This window comes from Nipponia nippon, unplaced genomic scaffold, assembly GCF_047370975.1.
Source record: "Nipponia nippon isolate SJK-2023a ecotype South Korea unplaced genomic scaffold, ASM4737097v1 scaffold_7, whole genome shotgun sequence".
NCBI classification, from domain to species: Eukaryota; Metazoa; Chordata; class Aves; order Pelecaniformes; family Threskiornithidae; genus Nipponia; species Nipponia nippon.
In genome coordinates, this window is record NW_028262391.1 from 32,659,368 (window position 1) to 32,680,160 (window position 20,793).

The following is a 20,793-nucleotide window of genomic DNA, read 5'->3' on the forward strand; positions in this document are numbered from 1 at the left end:
AGATTTACGCCTTCAACCATGAGAAACTGGTAACATCCAATATTCATACATCGTTTCAAAATATTCACTATATTCTTTATTTTATAGTAATGAAGGTACTGCTATGTCCTCATGACAATCCAGCTGACAAGTCCTAACGCACAGCCTCCACCAGACCAGCCAGCACGTTCGTCAGAAACACCCACACTCCACAGGGAGCTGCTCTGGAAAGCGCTCCGGCTGCAAACCATCCTGTCCTCCTTCCAGCCCGAGTAGCTCTCACAATGGAGAACTCCTGGAATAAAGTTAATCATACAAATCCGTATCTCATCTCCATAGCAAAACTGCACAAACGCAGGATGGAAATCACCTGTCCATCATACCCACAGAAAAATCCACCCTGACTCACAAAGTCTCTGCTTCCACTGATACTTAAGATGCCAGACATGCTCTAAGAGTCACAGACACTCAAAACCACTCAAAGCTTAAACACATCATTGACACTAACACGTTTGACCTCAGATATTTGACATAAGAGAACTAGTATTTCATCAGTTTTGGAAGCAAGCAGCCTACATCCCAAAGAGTTTTTCAGTGCAAGCATTTGCTGCTGCACAACACGTTATGCCAACACTTTCACCATGGCTGCTTCGGAGAGCACGAATACAAGTTTATGGGAAAAAGAGAGCATGGGAAATGTTTCCAAGTCCTTAATTACAGCCATTATTAACTAAAGCACTTTTATTTTGTATAGCAGGAAGTGGCAGAAATTACATCTCCACTTAAAACATAAAAAACAGAACAGTACCTGCAGGATCGCAGTAATTAATTGCAGTTTGGTCAGACTGCCACCGTCTAACACCGTTATCTCCCAAAGCAATCATAAATTTGAAAATTAGGATATCTACTTTTTTTAAAAGGCTACCAGATGCCTGCTTGTTACCCTCAGACTGCAGAACTGATTCTCACAACTGAATACTAAGATGACATCCAAATTACACTACTTTAAAGTAGCCTCTAAGACCAACACTATCAAGGTGGTCTTCCCTTAATTTTCTGCACCCATCCTAATCACTCAGCAACAGACAGAGGTTTTAGACTAAGCTAATTTCAAAAGCTGAGAGTCCAAATGCCCTCCACTGAAGTTGCTGTCTCAGTCCTTTAGTCAAGGATAGTTTCTTTATAAAAATATATAGGCTAGCACTGTAATTCTCCTCTAGAGGACAGGACTTACTAACATATCCGCAAGCAGAAGAATTTGTAAGGGCCAGAGAGCACTCTCCCAAAACCCTTCTTGCTTGCTTCAGTCATTTTTGCATCCTCCAACCTAGTAACCTTTGCTTCAGATCCACCAAAGATTAAAGCTCATTTTTTCTGGGAGATGAAGCCCAAGAAGATAACAGACTGGTTCTCACCGACTTGCGAAGCTTAAACAAGCTTTTCTTGAAATACACAACATTAAAATACTGCACATTGAAATACCAGCCTTCCATGCGCTCTGCAGCAAACCTCAGCTCTGAGAAATCAAGCCTTATTCTTCCAAGAAGAGTAATGGAAGTTAAATGGGATCTTCACTAAGCTTTAGTACTGCATACATTCACAGTTCAGTACTTAAATATGCAAAAGCATAAGATCGAGCCAATAATCCTTTAAATGTGGAACAAGATGACCACCTGCTAGCTAAAAGCTGTGATCCTTCTTCCCTCTTACTATTGCAAGTGTAGGAGATGTGGGTTCAGTGGAAATGCTGACCTGCTTCTCCCAATTTAAGTGAAGCAAAAGGAGAAAAATAATCTTTTTTATCTTGTGTCTGACAAACTGAAGGGCTGAGTTTGAGGAAGGGGAAGAAAAATCTCCCCATCAGTTCTGCCTTTTTAAGGAGACAGCCTGTGGCCCGCTATCTGCCACATCCACCCAAGAAACCTTCCAAACAAGAGCAGTTTCAGAACAATATGCTTGTGTAGTAAGAGTCATGAAAAAAGGTAAGTTTCTAATTACCACTAAGAAGCTGAGGAGCAAGAAAAGCTGCATTGTGTCAGTCCCACGTGGTGAGCTTGAGGAACACGGATGCTCAGAGACCCTCAGGGCAGGGGGAAGGAGGAGAGCAGCCCAGACTGGCACCACACGCTAGTCAAGGCATTTTAGGAGAGGAAGCTGACGGCAAGCAGGACGTTCCACTGATTAGCGAGGGAGAAGGACTCCTCTTACATCTCCTAATTGAAGAATTAAAAACAGACTTTACAGAAAGTACATATGCCTCTGGGCTCACAGAAGCTTTTGCTGTTTAGCAGCTTCGGTGGGAATATGTTGCCTCCCTTTGCAGTTCTCTAAAAAGCTCTCCCAACTCCCTCACGCACTAACACTCACATTCCAGAGTATGAACACCACTTCCTACCTCCCAGGAAAAGCAGAGTTTAGAACAAGTACCAGCTATAAGAAAACCTGAAAAAGTATTTCCTTCCATTCAACCACATACAACAGACACAAATCATGCTGCGTTAGTATTGTGAACTCTACAGAGAAATTCAAAGGTTTGTATGAAGTCATATCACCACCAGACTATGAGGTCGTCAACACCGTTGTGTTTAAAAGTGCCTTTTCTCATCCACCAGATCTCAACTCACTGAAACAAGCCACAACAGTCATCCCTTTCTAAATCTCTCTGCTTCAGCAGCAGTAAAACTACGTCAAAACTATACAGCAAATGAGCAACCCACCACCACCACGCAGACTCAAGGAGTCAAAAGGCATTGGTGTTTTAGCTTCAGAAACGGCCCATCATCATGCTGGTTGCCAGCAACACTTACCTAGTCACAGCTATATCATGAACCAGTGCCATGCATCGCCATCTAGTGAAGAGCAGACTGCCTGGGGTGCAATTACTGTCACCCCCGCAGCTTGAGTCAGAGTCCCTTTCAGCTGTGTATATAAAACAGACTTGATTTGGTCTTACTTGGTCACATCATAAAAAAAATAATTCACACCATTGGATTCTGAAAAGCAAGGTAAGAATCCTAATCAACTACTGTGGATGAAACTCAAGGTCTTGAGAGAAGTCTCTGCAGGGATTATTTTAATCACCAGCAGCTGCTTGACCTTCCTTTCCTTTGCTTCCTTGCAAATGTCATGCAAATAGAAGAGTCTGAAGTCAAGCGCACAAGTGCCTTTATTCCCAGACTGGATTGTCTCCTTAGACAGAACAGGGGATGACAGCAGATGTTTCCACTATTCTTTTAAGGCAAGAGTAGCAGCGCACTTGCTGAAAAGTAAGGACCAGGCATATCTCAAATACTAACTACGAATAATCTTCAGGCATTGAAGACAATGGACCTTGGACCCACTCAAGTGAAAACCACCGAGAACCAGCATGGAGCAAAATAAAAAGGCAACTAGCTTGTGGATGGGAGGAACCCAGTAGATGTTCTCTCCCTAAATTCAGGAACAGACTGCGAAAAGATCAAACAAGTCAATTAGGAAAGGATGTTAATTAAAGCGTCTAGCTTCCCGTGAAAGAGAAGGTAGGCAGAAGTCCAGCCAGACTGCGGTGTTCACCAGTTTATTGTACTGTCACACCTACGATACACTACAGAGCACAGTGCATATGGATACGCAGTACAGGCAGCTCATGGTTCCTAGCCACGGTGTTGAAGTTTTCCACTCTGACCTAAACACACTTATCACTAATATCTGTAGAGATATGGTAGAGCAGGCCTGCTTACCCAGGAGCTTCTAACAAGGAGGCTATCAGGCTGATAAAGGGAAAATTTCTTCTTAGCTATGTCCTTCCCAGAGATAACAGCAATCCCCTTCGTACTGAACACACCCAGCTGGGACAGGAAACTCGGAATAAGGCAGTTCAATCCACAGGTATCAAGCTAGTTAGACTTACGACGCCAGAAAACAGCACAGGCATAGAAGCAAAGCAGGGATCAAGGAGAGATCTGGGGGAGCCACCCTCCTGCAAACCTGATCCCTTCCCAAGGCAGCCACTAGAAATGATTCTGCAGAACAGTCTGTGGAAACAAGACCAGATACAGTAGTCTAGGCAAGAATCAACACAGCTTTTGTAAAAGAAGAAAAACCACACATCACACAAACACCCATGCTTCAAACCTACTGCAACATCCTGGAGTTCTGTGCCAACAAGCATATGGCTACAGTAAACCGTTTTCACACATCCTGCAATCCTGAAAGAGTCATGTGTGATAAAAAAGTTAAAACGAGTGATAATTTAAGTTCAAAACAGATGAGAAGACTTCGTAATTTAATTACACATTTAGTAAGCAATAAAAGTTAAACTTGTTAAGCTGAGCTTGAAATAGTCTCTAATGACAGTGAATTGTTAGTACTAAAAACAAGCCCAGTCTTGTCATGTCAGCAAAAAAACTCTACACTTATCATTCATGCTTTGAAAAAAGCCAGTTTGAAGCACGGTACTGTGCATGTATCATGACCAAAGTTATCAAGCTCCTAGCTTCCATAGACTTTGCTTATTTCACATAAACAATTTCCCCCCCCCCTTACAAACAGAGCACCAAAATCTACAACACTGCAACTTATTTGACTGAATAATTATTTCCACATCAGTTAGGCACTCCTAGTTTACGCAAACTTAACAATACAAGTTATACACAAATACCTAACAACCACCTCCAAAACATACACAGAACTTTGCCTATGAAAGTCAAATTACCAGGACCAGCAGCAATTTCTTTAGCCACCCTGCACACACACACAAAGCACAAGTAGCAAATCACCCCAAACACCAAATTCTGCAACTGTGTTTTTCACTGTTTTGACTGAGTTCTAGATTCCACAAACATTTCCACCTATGCTAACGTTTTATATCTTCCATGGGTATGACACCATTAAGACAAGTATGCTCATTCAGAAAAGATGTCACAAAGCAAGATCAAAAAAACCCCGGCACAACATGTTGTGGGTCCTTCTGGCCCAGCGGCCAGGGAAATATGAGCCAAGGATGAAGCGGGCCTTGTCCACTCACAGTTGGAAGATCCAGTGCTCAGTATCTGCTTCGAACACCAAGAAAGTTCAGCAAGTCTTACCCTTTCCTATGTAGCTTTGATAAGAAGTCAATAGAATTTTAGTAATTGTCATGTTTTGCTTGTTTCACATTTGCTTGACACGAAACAAAGTCTTTGGCAGGCTGCGTGCCTTTCCTCTACAGCAGAGATCCCTCCCTGTGCAAATGCATAGGCAGTAAAACAGAAAACGCTGAAGTTTTATTTCTGATGCACCGAAAGCGACCACGGCTCATGGTACAGTTAAAGGAAACGCACAGATTCCATTCACCTAACAAGCCAAATATCTTTGCTGGTTATTTCTTACCAGCAGATCACTTTCTCCCAGCTGGCTGTTCCTGTGCAGAGCTGCAAGGCGGGTGCTGGGAGGCTGCACAGCTGCTCGGTGCTGGAGGAGCCACGCTCTGCACGGAACAGCCCGCTTGCACAAGCTATTCTTGTCCCTGCTGCTTCTGCCTCCCTGCACAGGGGACTCTCAAGCCCTTAGGCCCTTTTAGCAGGGACCTTTCAACGCTGATCCACACATCAAAGCATGTTCTAACACTCGGCATGATCAAAGCAAATTTGCCCCAAATGTTTCTGTTTGTTCTTCCCTTAGTCCCCTCTCTTCCACCTCTTGGAGGCTTTTCCAGCCAGTCCCGATGCCTTGCGGAGCAAGACAGACCCTGAAATTATGCATTTGCCACAGAAGTTTGGCAGCGCTGCTACCAGATACAATGTTTCCTATAACACTCCTCCACAACAGAGCTCTGCTACTAAGCATAGCACCGACACTGAGCTGCAGATCCAGCCAGGAGGTTTCAGGATTTGCTCCTGGAAAGCTCTCTCACAACGCTGGCAAAGAACTTAAGAGACCAAAAGGCATGCAAGGATGCTGGTAGTGTCACAAGAGAGGAGGAAAGGAGAAGGAGAGCTGTTAGAAAGAGCCAGGTGAAACCACAGCAGACTGCTTAACCGCCTGATACCCCACCGATTGAGGTGCAGGGAGTCTGCTGTCTTCCTCACCCCTGCCACTGACCCCAGCTCATGGCAGGGTCCAAAACTCAGCAAATCAACAGAAAAGCTGTTCACCGTTTTCCAGTTTTCTGCCAGGCTAGTACAAGGGGGCTTACGGAGGAGTCCCACCAGCACCAGTCAGATTACTGGGAAAGCACAGCGGCATCTCCACCTGCAGCATCAGCCAGCCCATACATCTACTTAAGCTACGCTGAGACAACCTAACTCTCAAACCACCTTCCTGGACGACTCTCTGCCTTAACTCCAACCAGAAACATCCCAGAATAACTGGAGAGTATTCCAGGAGAGAGGCAAAATTGACAGCACGGGTTTCGGCAGTACTGTACAGCATCTGCTGGGGGACACAGAGGAGAAATGAGTGAAGAAAGGAATGGAGGCCCCAACAAATAATTCCAGTGCAACAGCTAATGAAAAAGCTTTTATCAAATACGTTCAGCATCTCTTAGTAAGTCAAATTTCATCACTTATTCTCGATACAGAGACCTCGCATCCTTTGACTGTACGTACTCTATAGTACCCCAGGCTGAGCTTAACTTTACAGAAAACTTCCAAAAAGCCATGAAGAGTTCACAAGCAAGATTCAGTTTTACACAAAAGAAGGTGGTTGTACACGGCGTGGTAGAGCCTGTGTGTCCCCAGAGGAGCATGCTGTCCTAACCACGCTTTGCTCCTCAGAGAATAATGTTTTGGACACACACGGCCCGGAACTAAAGAAATCCTCTCTCAATTAGCTTCGTACAGAAGCTAAGGAAAAAGTTCATACCAAAAGCTCCGCGTCCCAAGGCACACAAGAAGCGCAGCACTCAAGCACAGGTTTCCGAGCAAACACTGCTTACTCATCTCCCCGCTCCCACAACTTAATGAAGTGTAATGCTGCAAAGCAAAGCAATCAAGCTCCGACATTCCCCACTTGCAGGCAGCTTCATTACCCTACCATTGCTCATGTGCTGGATAGTAGCTCTAATCGTTACCAGGCTCCCCCACCAAGGGCTCTTGCTTCATTCAGCATAAGCAGAGAACAATGCTCTAAATGCTCAACCAGCCGATATTCATGTTTGTCTTTGTTATTCAATGTGTGGGCTCATGACTCCAATTTTCCACACTGAAAGCCATACGTGCTCCCCAAGATCCTTCCCCAGGAGCATTTTCCTCCCGCTCTGCATTCAACACCGCGCACGTGTCGCATCCATCAGGCGCCTGTCCTCACCGAGGCGCAATAAGCATCTCCTGCCCATCATTTGGCGGGCACGAGCAGCGCTGCTTTAATCCTGATGATTTACATTCACACATTCCACCTCCGAACCAAAATAAGACGAGCATCCAAACAGGTGGGAAGCAGACTCAGCTATTTTTAACTCCTGCCAGCTCTCCTATTTAGAGGCAATAAAAATCAAATACCTCACAGAAGCCGCTTCAGTCTTAACCACAAACCACAAGAACAATCGTTTTATTTTTAAGTCTTCCTTCCTTCCTTCAGGACAGTGGTGAGAGCTCTACTCTTCCCCCCCACCACCACCTGCCCCAATTTTTTGAGGATACAGACAAAATAAACCTGGAGTTACCTCTACCACAGCTGTCAGTACTTCAGATCAGAGCAATGGAGGCACAATTACATTTAACATAAGTACTTTCAAAAAGTGCTGGACATTACACGTGGATAAACAGGCCTGCAAGAGGTCTTGCACAACAACCACCACTAGTCCCTCGCTGTTACAAGAAAAGGACTATTTTAGCTTTCCGCGTGGCTTATGCCCTCCTGAATTCCCACACAATATTCAGCATCTCCTTTGTTACCTTGCAATGCCAAAGCAGGGGGCACGATGTACCACGGGACCCCGCATGCCAGCTTTGCAGCGCTATGACCCTGCAAGGGGTTTCCTGAAAGCACAAAGTCTCCCAGACCTCGGCTGTCAGTCCAGCTGCCTTCCTGAGAGATGAAGTCCGATGGGGAAGTCTCCCTCAAAAGCAAGAGCAGCCTTAGCACAGGCAGCGTTCAGCCACTTCTAACAGCTGGATTTGAAACAAAACACTGGAATTTTCTTCAGAACATCCGCGGGGCCCCAACACATCACCCGCTTCGTCCCTGCAGTAAGAGGCAGGTGAAGAATGAGAGCCCTGAGCGGGCAACTCCCTGCTGTTAAAATAAACCATTTCAGCGTTAACCACAATCACCAACTTTATCATTCCCTGTGTCAATTTTATCACAGTACTATTCAAAACATGAAAAAAACCTATGACAAATGCTCAACAACCATGCCCAGCCACCACCCTCTCCTCGGCTGCATCCATCCCCTCTTTCTTTATCACAACACTCACAAGCTCAGTGAAAAAGCTGCAGGTACTGCACAGCTGCCGGGAAAACCCGATGGCGACCTGAGGCTCCCCAGTGCTAGGGTGACAGAAATTAAAACACTGTTAGGACATGTTCCAACGTACGTTCATTATGTCAAACATAACACAGGAGCTGAGAAGAGCTGTGCTGCACACAAGCTCTTGACTTGACACCACTTACAAGGGCCAGAAGTCTGGATTTTAAAATACTTTAAGAGATCAGCCTATGTCAGAAAAAAAGCTGGACTTGCTACATTATTCATTCTCCAATTCTTCCAAAGAAACTTCTCTGTTGAAAACTTTCTGGTTATTCAAAATAGCACATCCCGTTACACCAGAGAGGCAAAAGTCACAGAGAGAGGCTATTATAAATTCACTTAAGGAACAGCACTGCCTTTGTACACAGTGGGAATACATGCAAATAGGCACAAAGTGTTAACGCATATTAAGGTCCACAGCACAGCCCACAACGGCAGCTCGCAAGCAGCATCACTCTGCAACAGAGAATTAGGACACGGCCTTGGCAGGCCAGAGGACTGCTCCAGCGCCATATGAGTTTTCCCCCACGAGATCTGTTTTGCTGGATTCTCACCATCACCCACTGAACTCAGCAGGAAAAGTCTGTAGGCTATGTTCAGGGAGTCCTACGAACAGCATGGTACCCTGCTTCCATTTCGAGTCCCTCCCGTACGGGAAGGGCTGCCCATGAGATGCACATCCAAAATAACCCCTGCTCCCTACACTACCCTGCGCTTCAGAAGGCAGTATTGAGCTGTGCTTCCCAAATAACAGCTAACTACAATCTACCACCAATTTTATGTCCTTTAGGCATAAGGACAATGAAGTCCTTAGACTTTGAGGACATAAAGTCCTTAGAAGGCACTCAACAACAAGTTTCAAACCTCTCGTTAAGGTGGCCAGGTAGGGCATCCATCCTGTTACACTCACAATTAAACAGCTCTAGTTATCTGTTTTGCAGTTGTCCTCAGAAACATGAGTTATGATTAAATGCAATCTGGGTCAGCCAAAAAACACTGGTCAGGATAAGCCAACCAAAGCCTTAGTCATGAAGACGCACCAACCACCAGCCTCTGATAAAGAAACTGGAGAAATTCAAGAGAGCGCAAGCAGCCAGAAGTCGAGTCCCCTCCCCTCACACACCGAAACAACCACTGAGTCCGTCTGATGGATGGTACCATCAAGCAACAAGACTGGGCAAGATGCACCAAATTCAAAATTCACAAGGATACTGGTGAAATCACGTCACAGGACTGCTGTGTGACAGGGGACCCGTGGTGGGTGCTTCTGCTCTTGAAGCCATCGAGACACAGCTCAGGAACCTGCTAACACACTGCCGCAGCAAACCCTTCCTTTCCTCCTCTGGGAGCCCATCACCGACTTCCGACAAACAAGCCTTTTCCGCACGCGCGGACAAAACAGGTTCTCAATTACAACTGCATTCACTTCAATATCTTGAAGCTGAGGCATTGAATAGGAACTGGGGAAAAAAAAAAAAAATCATTTTTTTTCCTAATCATTAAAAAGGGGGGAAAAAAAAAAATCACTTATTCTCAAGTCTCAAAGGTCATAACGACCAGGAAAGCTAGACTAATGTATTAACAATTTTTCCATGTAAAACAACTGTTCTGATGCAGCATTTGAGTACTTCAGTTCTACTTTAACAATACTCATCTTCTGCATTTTAATTAAGCTTCCATTTCTATCCAAAAGCAACTTGATGCATGGAAAAGTAATTCAGTAGATAATGTCTTGCCATTTTTAAACATTATTAAAAAAAAGATAGAAATATTAAGATGCAAGCATTTAAATAATTACAGATCATATCAATTTAGTCAGGAAACATACCAAGCTTAGTAATAAAAGCTAAAATTAGCTGCAAAATAGTATCACCAGACTAGAAAGCTCTAGAAAGATTACTAGAGTGTTCAAGCAAGACTGAAATTATTCAAATCTAAGCTTCTTGCTTATTTAAATCAATCTGCCTGGGAGCCACACAAATCGCTGTGGTAAATTGATTTCCCTAGCATCTGGTTCTCCTTTCGTGAGAGCCATGACCAAGAAAAAGGAAAAGACCAGAAAGACAAGATGAAATCAGCTGATTCACAACATCGTTAGGCATTCTGCATTCAGGCAGATTATACATCACAACATTAAACCAAGTTATAAATGTCTTGGCAAGTAAAGGCAGCTGGGCACAGTGACTCACGCTGGAGCTGCTAGGTGCAGTGCTCAGTCGCAGACCTCAGCACCAGCATCAAAATCAGAAATGCCATTTTTCTTCTTGGAGACTCATGCGATGCGGCATGGCTAATGCACTTTATTTTACTTTACTACCTCATCTCTGCTATACTTCAGCAACGTACATCTAGATGTTATATGTGCAAGCGTATGAAACAGATTTTCAGCAAGCCTACAGTGTTAATGCCTTTACAGATGTGAAAAATACAGTAGTGCTTCATTCCTGCTTGGCCAAAAGGTAGAGCACGCCATTCAAAAGAAGTCTTATTGAAAAGTATGACATACTCGATTAAATAAATGCTTACAGTATTTACCTAAAGAATTGTGCTGCTATAAATGGCAGCTTGTTTTTAAGCTTGACAGAGAAGCAAGATAAAAAAAAAAAAAATCAAAAAACCCTAAAGCAGCCATCACACAGCAGTTTCTAAGACTTACCCTTCACTACAGGCTAACCATGCGGCCTTCAGCAAGAAAAGCCATTTGAACTTTTCCTCAAGACCAAGTTTTTGTGCGCACTGAATGAAAGTGATTGCTGTCTGCTCATTTCTCACAGGGGAGCTGCATTTCATATGAAAAGAGTTATCCAGAAACATTTACTATACACATCTGCACCAATAAGGAAATGAGTCATCAACCCACTGGCAGGCCTGATTCATGGCACACAGCGCGCTCGGGCTATTTAGGAATCTGTGTACAGAATACAGGGGAAAGGCAGATGCAAGCCACGGGTCATTTTAAGAGACTAGATATAAAACACAAACTCATTTAAATGCATTTTTTTCCTCCTTTGCTTGGGTATAATTTCTTCAAAAGCACAGGACCAGTGTGGTATTGTACACAGCCACAGAACTTTTCACCTGGATGAATCATAATGTTTTCTTTATATAACTGGAAGAAAAGCAAACTCTAATGTTTATTTTAACCCTGGATAAAATCACTTGGATTTTGTTCAACAGAAAAATCAACATGAATAAGCCTTTACAGTCACTGCTAAGGCAAGGTTTCCATGGGATTAGTAACAAACTACCAAATAAAAATTCTGCTTGCCTTCAGAAAATGCAAACAAAAGCCCTGTTACAGGACCAAACCAAGTACCTTTTTTCAGTTGACCACACTGATTAAAGGATTAAAACAAAGAAAACTGTACATACATCTTCTTATTTAAACTCTGCACTTCCTCACGAGGTTAGACACGGGTTTAAATTAACCTTGTTCCCAGGAGAAGCCTGGGGCATTGAGCTGCAGCATGCTTACTCCATAGGTACTGGTCTTCTCTGCCACAGAAGCTTGGCTTTTAATGCATTTTGTATTTTTGAGAGCTCCTTTCCAAAAAGCACTAGGGTTTTTCAGCTTGAACTGCTCAGCTCAATAGCTATATAGAGCCGTTAAGCCAAGCATTTTGCTTGAAAATTCTGACCGTAATGGTAATTCAGAGGATTTAAAATGATACCGCGGTAAGCAGCCCGATCAGTAACAGTTTCCCTTAAGCCAAATGAAGAAATTATAGCTGACTAGTTTTGCACAGATGAGCAACTTTAAAAAAAGACATGTTTGATGCTGGATTTTAAAAGTGAGCTTGAAGAGCTTTCTGGAAAGCAATGTTAGTAGAAAGATGTCTTACTGGTATGCAGGAGAGCCAGACACCTGCCCGCAAATCCTTCCAATGACTGTTTCCATAACTCCTACTTAAAAAGCTATGAATAAAGACAAGCTGCAATTAAAGACTGAGCACACCTACAGCTCCTCTGCTAATAACGACGGAGAAAATAACGGGGGAGGGAGGGAGAGGGAAGAAAAGCAATAAGCCACGCTACACCTCCGCTGCAGACAACTCTGTGCCAACACACAGCACACCGCTCCGTGCAGTACCACCACCAATATCACTGCTGAACAATTTTCACCTGTCAAAATACAGGAATTTAATCAACAATTCAACTGCTCTAGAAACAGCTGGTTATTATTCCTCCTGATTATTTCTGACAAACAGTAAAATCAATTACAAGGCTCAGGAATACAGACCTAAAAGCCAGCCACCTGCACCAGCCAGGGCAGGCTGGAAGGGCTGCAGGCAAGTACATGGGCAGCACTACACCTCCTCCGTGCTATAACTTGAATTTTCAATTATATCTAAAAGAGACCTTCAGAGCTTAAGCATTTAATAGGCAACAATTGCCACTTGACAGAAAACACTTTCTTCTAGCCTCTGGTCAATGGCAGTGGTCTGTATATAGTTATGCACTATTACCCTATTTGAAGCTACACACTAAAGCAAGGTTTTCCTACCATCTGAAGCCCAGCTGTGGCTGAAGAAATAAACATGAAGTTATAAATCTCTGGTCTCTGCAGGCACAGAAATGCACAACAGACAATACCTCATTTTCAGGATTACTTCCAGTATGCTAAAGCCCAGACAGTCCTTGCTGCAGAACCTGGTAACATGGGCAGATTGGTTTGCCCTGACCCCTAAGCAGAACAAACCTATTCTCCCCAGCAGATAACACTTGAGAACAGGACTTTAGAAGTCTGATCTGTTCTTATCCAAGTGGCACAGGTACACGATGTGGTTTGCATGTCCACAAAAAGGCAGCGGCATACTTCTGGGGACATCTAGGGGAAAAGCTGACAGCAGTACCCTCAGGTAAGCAGTTTTCTGCTCAGTGCAAGTGTTTAAATTCCTTGCATGCAGATTTCTATCTGAATGATAAGAAAAAAAAAAAAAAGTTGGGGCAGTGCAACTTTTGCAACAACAAGGTGAGATCTGAATGCCTTAAGCACAGGTCAACATTGCAACCAAAACCACCTATTTTGGTCTCCCACAATGTCTTTGGCTAGCCTTGAAGAGTTCTTGCTCAGGGTGAGAATTAACTCTGCTAGGTGAAAAACCTTGTCAATCTCCATACAAAAAGAAAAATTAAAAATTTACCCACCAGGTTACCAAATAATTTATCTGTGCATTTTAGGATTACCATACAATACAAAGTAGAGAATAGGCTGGAGATTTGATTGTCCCATGATAGTTTCCAGTGAAAGATAAAACCCATAATATCAGAGGTATTAGATGCATCAAACAGATCTCCAGAAACCAGTCAGATATTTCCAAGTAATGCTCTGAGAGGCAGGAGCATCCCTGGTAGGTGTAGGCAAATACCTGGCACGGTAGCAACTGATACTACCTCAGGCTTTACACAGCAAGAGCAAGGTACTTTTTGGTGTGTGCGCTGTCATCAGCTGCATTTTGAAAATATGTAGCTCACGGTGAGTGCTAGGCTTGGCACCAACACAAGTGGTTCACTGCTTTTTGCCCAGACAATCTAGAGGGCAGAGCAATTACCCCCATCCTCATTGCCCTCAAAAACAAGAAGCAAGGACAGAAAAGCCTTAGAGCAAATTAAGAACCGCCATGTTCAGACAATTTTCATTTAATCACAGGCCAGGCATTCCAAAAGCAACATTTTCAGGCTTCCTGAAGCCCGCAAAATTGAATTTAGTAAATTCAGGTTTACATTTCTAGCTACAACACAGCGTCTACCAGATTACCCAAGGCAACCAGATTAACAAGGATCTTTTTATAATGGATAATCTAGCAAATTACCAAACTAGCTTTAACACCGAGATCAAGCAGAGAAGATACTGTGGAATAACTTTAGTTTTAACCTGTTTCTGCACAAGAAGACTTCTTCTGGTTTACGGTTTGTCTTGGAAAAAGGATGAGCTAAACCAATTAACTCCAAAATAAAACGCTGAAGTATTACGCGTAACTACAGCAGTGTAACTGTACTGCGAAGAATCCCCACTTAGACAAGCCTATCGTCTTTACACCTCTCAAGCTGCTGAAGCAGTGACATTTCACTGTCACCTGCGTTTAGCAGAGAACAACAGAAGGATCACTACCACGATGCACAGAGGGGCGATACAATTAAGTGTCCATCTAACCCTTCTCAGTGATAACAAGCTTTGCTTGTACCTGTATTACAAAGCAAATGGGTTTTGGTACTTTTTAGGTGTACTTAAGCAAAGTCCTTCAGGTGAAGTCTATCACAACTCAGGAAGCAGATGAACAGCTGGTGAATTACAACATGCATCAGTTGACCATGCAAGCAAAAAAAAAAAATCCAAAAAATCCAAACAAACTCAAACCACCTTCCCTGCTTTTCCTTACGAACTTCTGTAAGGAGTTTTCTGCTAGTTTCTTGATTTCCACTGAGTTGAAGCGTCTCACAACAGCCTCAAGGGTCAGTGCTGCTGGGGGGGAAGGAAGACGCAGGATAAGTGCAACATTAACTTAGGTCAACCAGAGCTATCATGGATCCGCTCCCTCAAAACCAATCCCAAGGCCCAGCTCAACCTGAGAGCAGGCCAGAAGCTAGCAAAAAAATCTGTATATTCTCTTCTCTACAGGACCAATGAGATTATCAATCTGAAGTCCTGGGAGCAGCTCTTACCATAAGAAACCAAAGGCAGGCACAAATCTGTGATGAAGTTATGCTTGCGGGCTGACAGAACAGCTTGGCTGACTCTCAAAGGAGTCATTTTTATAAATAAAAAAATTCCCATTGTGCCAGAGTGGCTGCCAATTCTTCAGGCAAATTGGATGAGAAATGAGAGTGAATTATAGATTAATATCAGGAAATCTCAGGACTTATTCCAAAGTCTTCGCCGTACTGCACACATCTTCCTGTGCTAGATGCACTATGTTTCTCTAAAAAAAAAAAAGCACAGGCAAAAAAGCTAATTTGATCCTTATCAGTTATATTTGTGATTGCATTTTAGAGCCCAAGACTTGCAAACCTAGCATTTTGCAGGCAACCACCAAGTTGTTAGAGACATACAACAACCAACCACAAGGGAGCCCGTACACCAAACCCAACTCAAACCGCAGCAAGAAAGGCTGTTTTGCTCTGACTAAGCTCCCAGGCTTGTTACCACAAGCGCTAGCACTGTAGTTTCCCACAGATTCACACATTTGCAAGTAATTTAAGACATGTAAGGTTTCTGCCCATTTGAACTTGCAAAGCTGCTTCTCAGAGTACAAGTGATGCTACCCCTTTTCAGCAACGACGGTCCTACGTCCTCAAGTAACCAACTGTTACTGCACAAGAAGACAACAGCCTTCAGAAAACTAAGTTGTTCCACTTGTTCTTGCAAAACTGGGAAGAAAACGTATTATTAAAGCATATATTCTTCTCTCGTGCTTTCCAGTGAACTGTCCTTGACTGATCCCAGCCTCCCCATTCCTAAAGAAAAGCCAAACAAGGATAACCTGCTGAACATGGCATCCGCAGCAGTAGGCGGATGAGAGCTCAGCAGCTACATAAATAAAAATTGCTTCTGCAAACAGAGACTAATTGTGGCTTGCTTTTAGGGAAGGGGGAGGTGGGTGCAACACGATTTGTCCAGTCTAAGGGGACAAACACTAACTCTGCTATTTTCAGCTCACCAAGTTATCACGAGTGCTCAGTTCGACTTCAGAACTGGAGGAAGAGATTCTGCATGGAACTATCAAACATCTGGAATAGCAAATTTCCCTACACATCGCTTCAGAACCAGAGCAGACAATTGCACAGACTTGGCACTTAAGTTTGCTGACTTTTTGCAGTAAGACAGCCCCTAAAACACCCAGCTAGTTTCCCACACATTTCTGGAAGACTGCCTCCTTCAATGGCTCTGCTGCGCAGTGGGAAACCTTGTCAGAACAAGCGAGATCTTACTAACGCAGGTGGGGCTCATCGCTAGAGGCCAGTTCTTACTGCCCTTCGAGATAAGCAAATCAGAGTTCACCCACCAAGTATTCAAACAGAAGACTTGATCCTTCTTCCTCATCTTCTATTTAAAGTTCCAGTGGAAGTAGGATTAGCAGAGTGAGGCTTTACACTGTAAAGACAGGAGAGCCAAGAAGGGTGTGCGGCGTTCAGGCTTTACACAGCAGCGCTGTAACGGAAGGTACCAATAGGCAGGTTTGCTGAAATGCTTTAATTCTTATAGGTACAGTATTTTCTGAAAAAAATGAAGTACAGTCTATGCAAGAACACTCTGAATTTAAGTCATTCATGCTAGTTTTTCAGAGGTCTTTCCTTTTAATTAGGCTCATTAACAGCCTCCATGCTATTTTGAGCTACAAATTTTTTACAAAACTAATTTTGTTACTAAACTGCCCCAACATAGTTAGCACAAAATTTCAGGCAAATTCACTTCCAGCCCCCGTTGCTGGTCCAGTTTAGTGCCGTTTAGGGGGGAGCAGTTTAGGACTGACCACACACACTCCCACTGTCTTCACTGGAGCCAGCTCGCAGGAGACCAGTGAAAACGTGCTTCGGGAAGCCAAGCGAGCAGAGAGCTGACTCCGTCTGCAACCAAACCATTTGGTTATTAACTCTTTGAACCGACTTACACAACTAAAAGTCATTTTTCCTCCACTTTAAAATAGACCCAGTTTTGTTGACAGTTCGATGTTTCAACATAATACTCTTACAAAGCTTAAGTCTTAGTTGCAGTTTGGAGAAGAAAAGGGCTTTTGAGCACTTATTTGCTTCATTTTTTCCATTTCAAATTTGCTCAGTTTGCATAAAAGATCTCTCTCTTAATTGCCAGCACTAGAAACAAGCTATGATCCAAAAAAATCAAGTGGGGTTTTATTGTACCTTATACAGCTTGTACCAAAATGTGTTACTAAGTCAGCTGTTGCAGTCATTGGTAACAGGGAATGTTGGCACAAAAATGCTGAAGAGGAAAGATAAGATGTTTTGTGACATCAAAATAAGCAGACGCCTCAAGGACAAAGGTACAACCTCACTTTCTGACCAGACCTTTACTAAATTAATCATCTCTACCTGTTAGATCAAAGCCACTTTAAATATAAATTGTACAGCAGCATTTAATGAAAAACTAAATTTTAAGTGATGACAAGCATTAATAAATATGCTAATTTCTTCATTTAGTTGGCATTTGTAACACTGGTATGAAGAAATGAGTTACTTCATGAAACACTAAAATTCCTCCGGGGACATATTTGAAGTAGCTCATCTTGCCCATTTTCACAACAGCCAGTTTTGGTGAACCAGGCTGTAAATGCACTCAAATGACTCTCTACGAGGGGCAACAAGCATCAGCACCACAAAATTAAAAACTGTTCTCTTCAAAGTGAGACAAAGGAGCCATTTGATAGCAGGTTGCAGTAGCTCTCTTCCTCTGGAGGGAACCACTCTGCAGGCAGAAGCAAACGCAAGGTAGACAGTGCCGGAGCTTTAACAGATGCCGGGGATTTCCCAGCCTAACACATATTAACACTTAGTATTTGCAATCCTGATCTCCAGCATCAAGCAGTTAATTTGCATGCTAATTAGAAACAGGTCACCAGAAAATTGCACCAGACAACCTTTCTGTATTGACTAGAAAGGACAATGAAGCATTTCCATAAAGTCTGTATCCCTTTTAAGCACATTTCCATCTGTCTGTGAGCCACCCAAAAGTTCACTGTAAATCAAGGTGCTCCTTTTGTTGACCGAGAGCATCCATTTCAATACATGCATATCTCAGATCACTAAAACTGGTTTAAGATCAGACATCTTTTGAGACTTGCAAAACAAATAAGCAAGTCTGAGCAACAGTAGAGAAAATAAAGGCAAATGAGTCTAACCTGAAAGTCTCCTTTTACCACAGTACAAAATTAAACAGAATTAAGTCTGAAAGGAAAGCACAAGTAAACTATGCCAGAGAGAAAGCTTAGCGACTGGTTAAATTTGTGCAGCTCTGAAGTTTGCATGCTCATCCAGTTGCACTGGCTGGTCACATTCACTGGCAATGGAAGGATTAAGAAGAGAGGAGGAGGCAAAGAGGGTGTTACGCACATTTTAACTACCTGGAAATGCATTCTGTAGCATCCTTTCTCTTTGAACCTTCTTTTATACACTAATACTTACAGTATTATACTTAAATCAAATGCCCCTTCAGCTTAGTTTTAGGGGTCTTATGTTGCCAAGTCTAATAAAACTGAATTATTGCTGCTGTTTCTCATACATGGGACTCACGGGCACCTCAACTTTTGAGAATTCATTGCATTTTCTTCAGAACCTCCAGTACTGATCACTTGAAGTCATTAGACAATAACTGCATGGTCTGAAAACAGAGAGCAATACTATTACAAGGCTATACCTCTGTTTAACACTACATTGTATTTTCAATTTTCTGTTGTTATTGCAAAGTCATAGGCAACGGACTTGATTTAAGACTTCCAGATGTTAAACTTCATGCACATCTTTCATGCTTTAACAGGCGCTCTTAAGTGAGCGAGACTAGTTTAAGAAGTCTTGCCCACATTTACCATTTCGCCTGTGGGACTTGCTAGATCTTGCCTGCCACCCTGGAGACCAAACAAGCTGAAGCATGGCAGTTCAAACTGGGCTTAAGGATCCACCCTGCTCCACTCTTTACACATCCCCTATCAATCTCCAGCTCTCTGTTCACACTGGCACCCTGAACGCCGTCACAAATGCAACTGTTTGAGGAGCTGCACTGCTCAAGCTAATGGCTGACCAAAGGTTTGGATCTACCCTGCGACCTCCGGCTCAATCAGTAATTCAGTTCACAGCTCAGTCCTGCAAGCAGCTCAACTGTCATAACTAAGCACACAGAAACCAGCCATAGCACAGCCTTCAACAGCAAAGAAAGCATTTCATGTAAACACATTCTAGTTGAATGAACTAAAGCTCCAAAGATGTGGTCCAGGATATCCTTGCAGGAGAATGTAAAGCTTCTGTGAGATCAAGAAAAGGATTTTATATCAGCTCAGCTGGCTGCAAGGTTCTCTTTGATTTTTAAGAAGCAACAGCTTTTGAACTACTTGCAGACAGCCCACAAAGGAGTCTGTGTACAGCAACACATCCAGACATCCGATTTTAACACAGAATTAAGCAGATTTCTGAACACAACCATCGATATACCAAGCTGTGGACCACCAGCTGTGTTGCCTCTTTAATAATACTTACATCAATGAATACAATTGCCAGTAGCTGACCCATTAAAAAAAAAAAAAGCGTTTGTTTTAAGTACCTAAGAGGTTGAGGAAAACTTAAAATTCAATTATGTTATTAGCCAGGGAACTACAAAAAAATTAAGCAGTAAAGGATGAAAACCCAGTACTATTACTGTGTTAACTCATCACTTTTGCTCCTAGGGAGTCTGAATGGCTATGGCTTTTTCTACATGTTTCTTAGGATGACATCAACCAGACACACGATTTTTCACCAGTGCAGCTGTGCCACTGGAAATCCAAGCAGACACCAAATTACACAGGGGAAAAAATCCTTCAGCCAGTACATGGGATCTGCACAAGGAATTCACCGCAGTAAAACTACAGAATGTGTTTGCCTATTCTCAAAAGATTTACCAGTATATTTGAAGGCTTTGATATGATCCACAGCTGTACAGCAGTTTCTTTTCCTTTAGCAGCACCAGAAGAACCTAGGTGAAAAGGGTATTAACAACAACAACAAAAAATCAGTAAGCCCAGTGGTTAGAAACCCTGTCCATATTTGATCCCCACCTTCTTGCCAGAGACTAACTACAAGATTGCAGGAAAGAATCATTGTGATTACAATCGTTTACTGACGCTGTTCAGTAAAGGCTCTGTAAAGGCTGCAAGCCAGATCGGCTGTGCCTTGTATGAGCATGGAAAGCACTGAAGAGTGATAATTGTCAAATAATTATTTGTTAGACTTCTGCATATAAAAAAAGCCATCTTCGACTGACCTGCTGTTTAGATCTTGCCCTTTTCTATCCACCACTGGATGAAAAGTTCCACTCCAGTTGATATCCCTTGCCCACCTCTGTCTTTTTAGATCACTGCCTAAGGTCATTTTTAGTACGGGAATGTGAGCCATCATCTGAAGCCACTCCTCAGAGCACACAGCACTGACTTGCTAGTTAATTTTATCTCTAGTCATGCTTGAACAATCTCTTGATAACATAACAGGGATTTTTTCCTTTTTTAAACAAGAGCTGTATCAACAATGAAACAAAGCAGACAAGAGTTAGGCACAAAAGCAACAGCATTAAATGGAAGATAAGAAAGCAAGGAAAGCAAACTCTACAATTACACTAAAGCATAAAATTCCAACTCTCCCACTCATTTCTGAAGGAATATGGAGAAGAAAGTTTGTTGGCTATTTTT

At 42.8% G+C, this 20,793-nt stretch overlaps 1 protein-coding gene across 1 annotated transcript in view; it reads right to left on the reverse strand.

The window, feature by feature from the left end:
* The window catches only part of GLG1 (golgi glycoprotein 1), a 91,028-nt gene that overhangs the window by 52,217 nt on the left and 18,018 nt on the right, over positions 1-20,793 (reverse strand). The gene's annotated exons all lie outside the window — the stretch shown is intronic.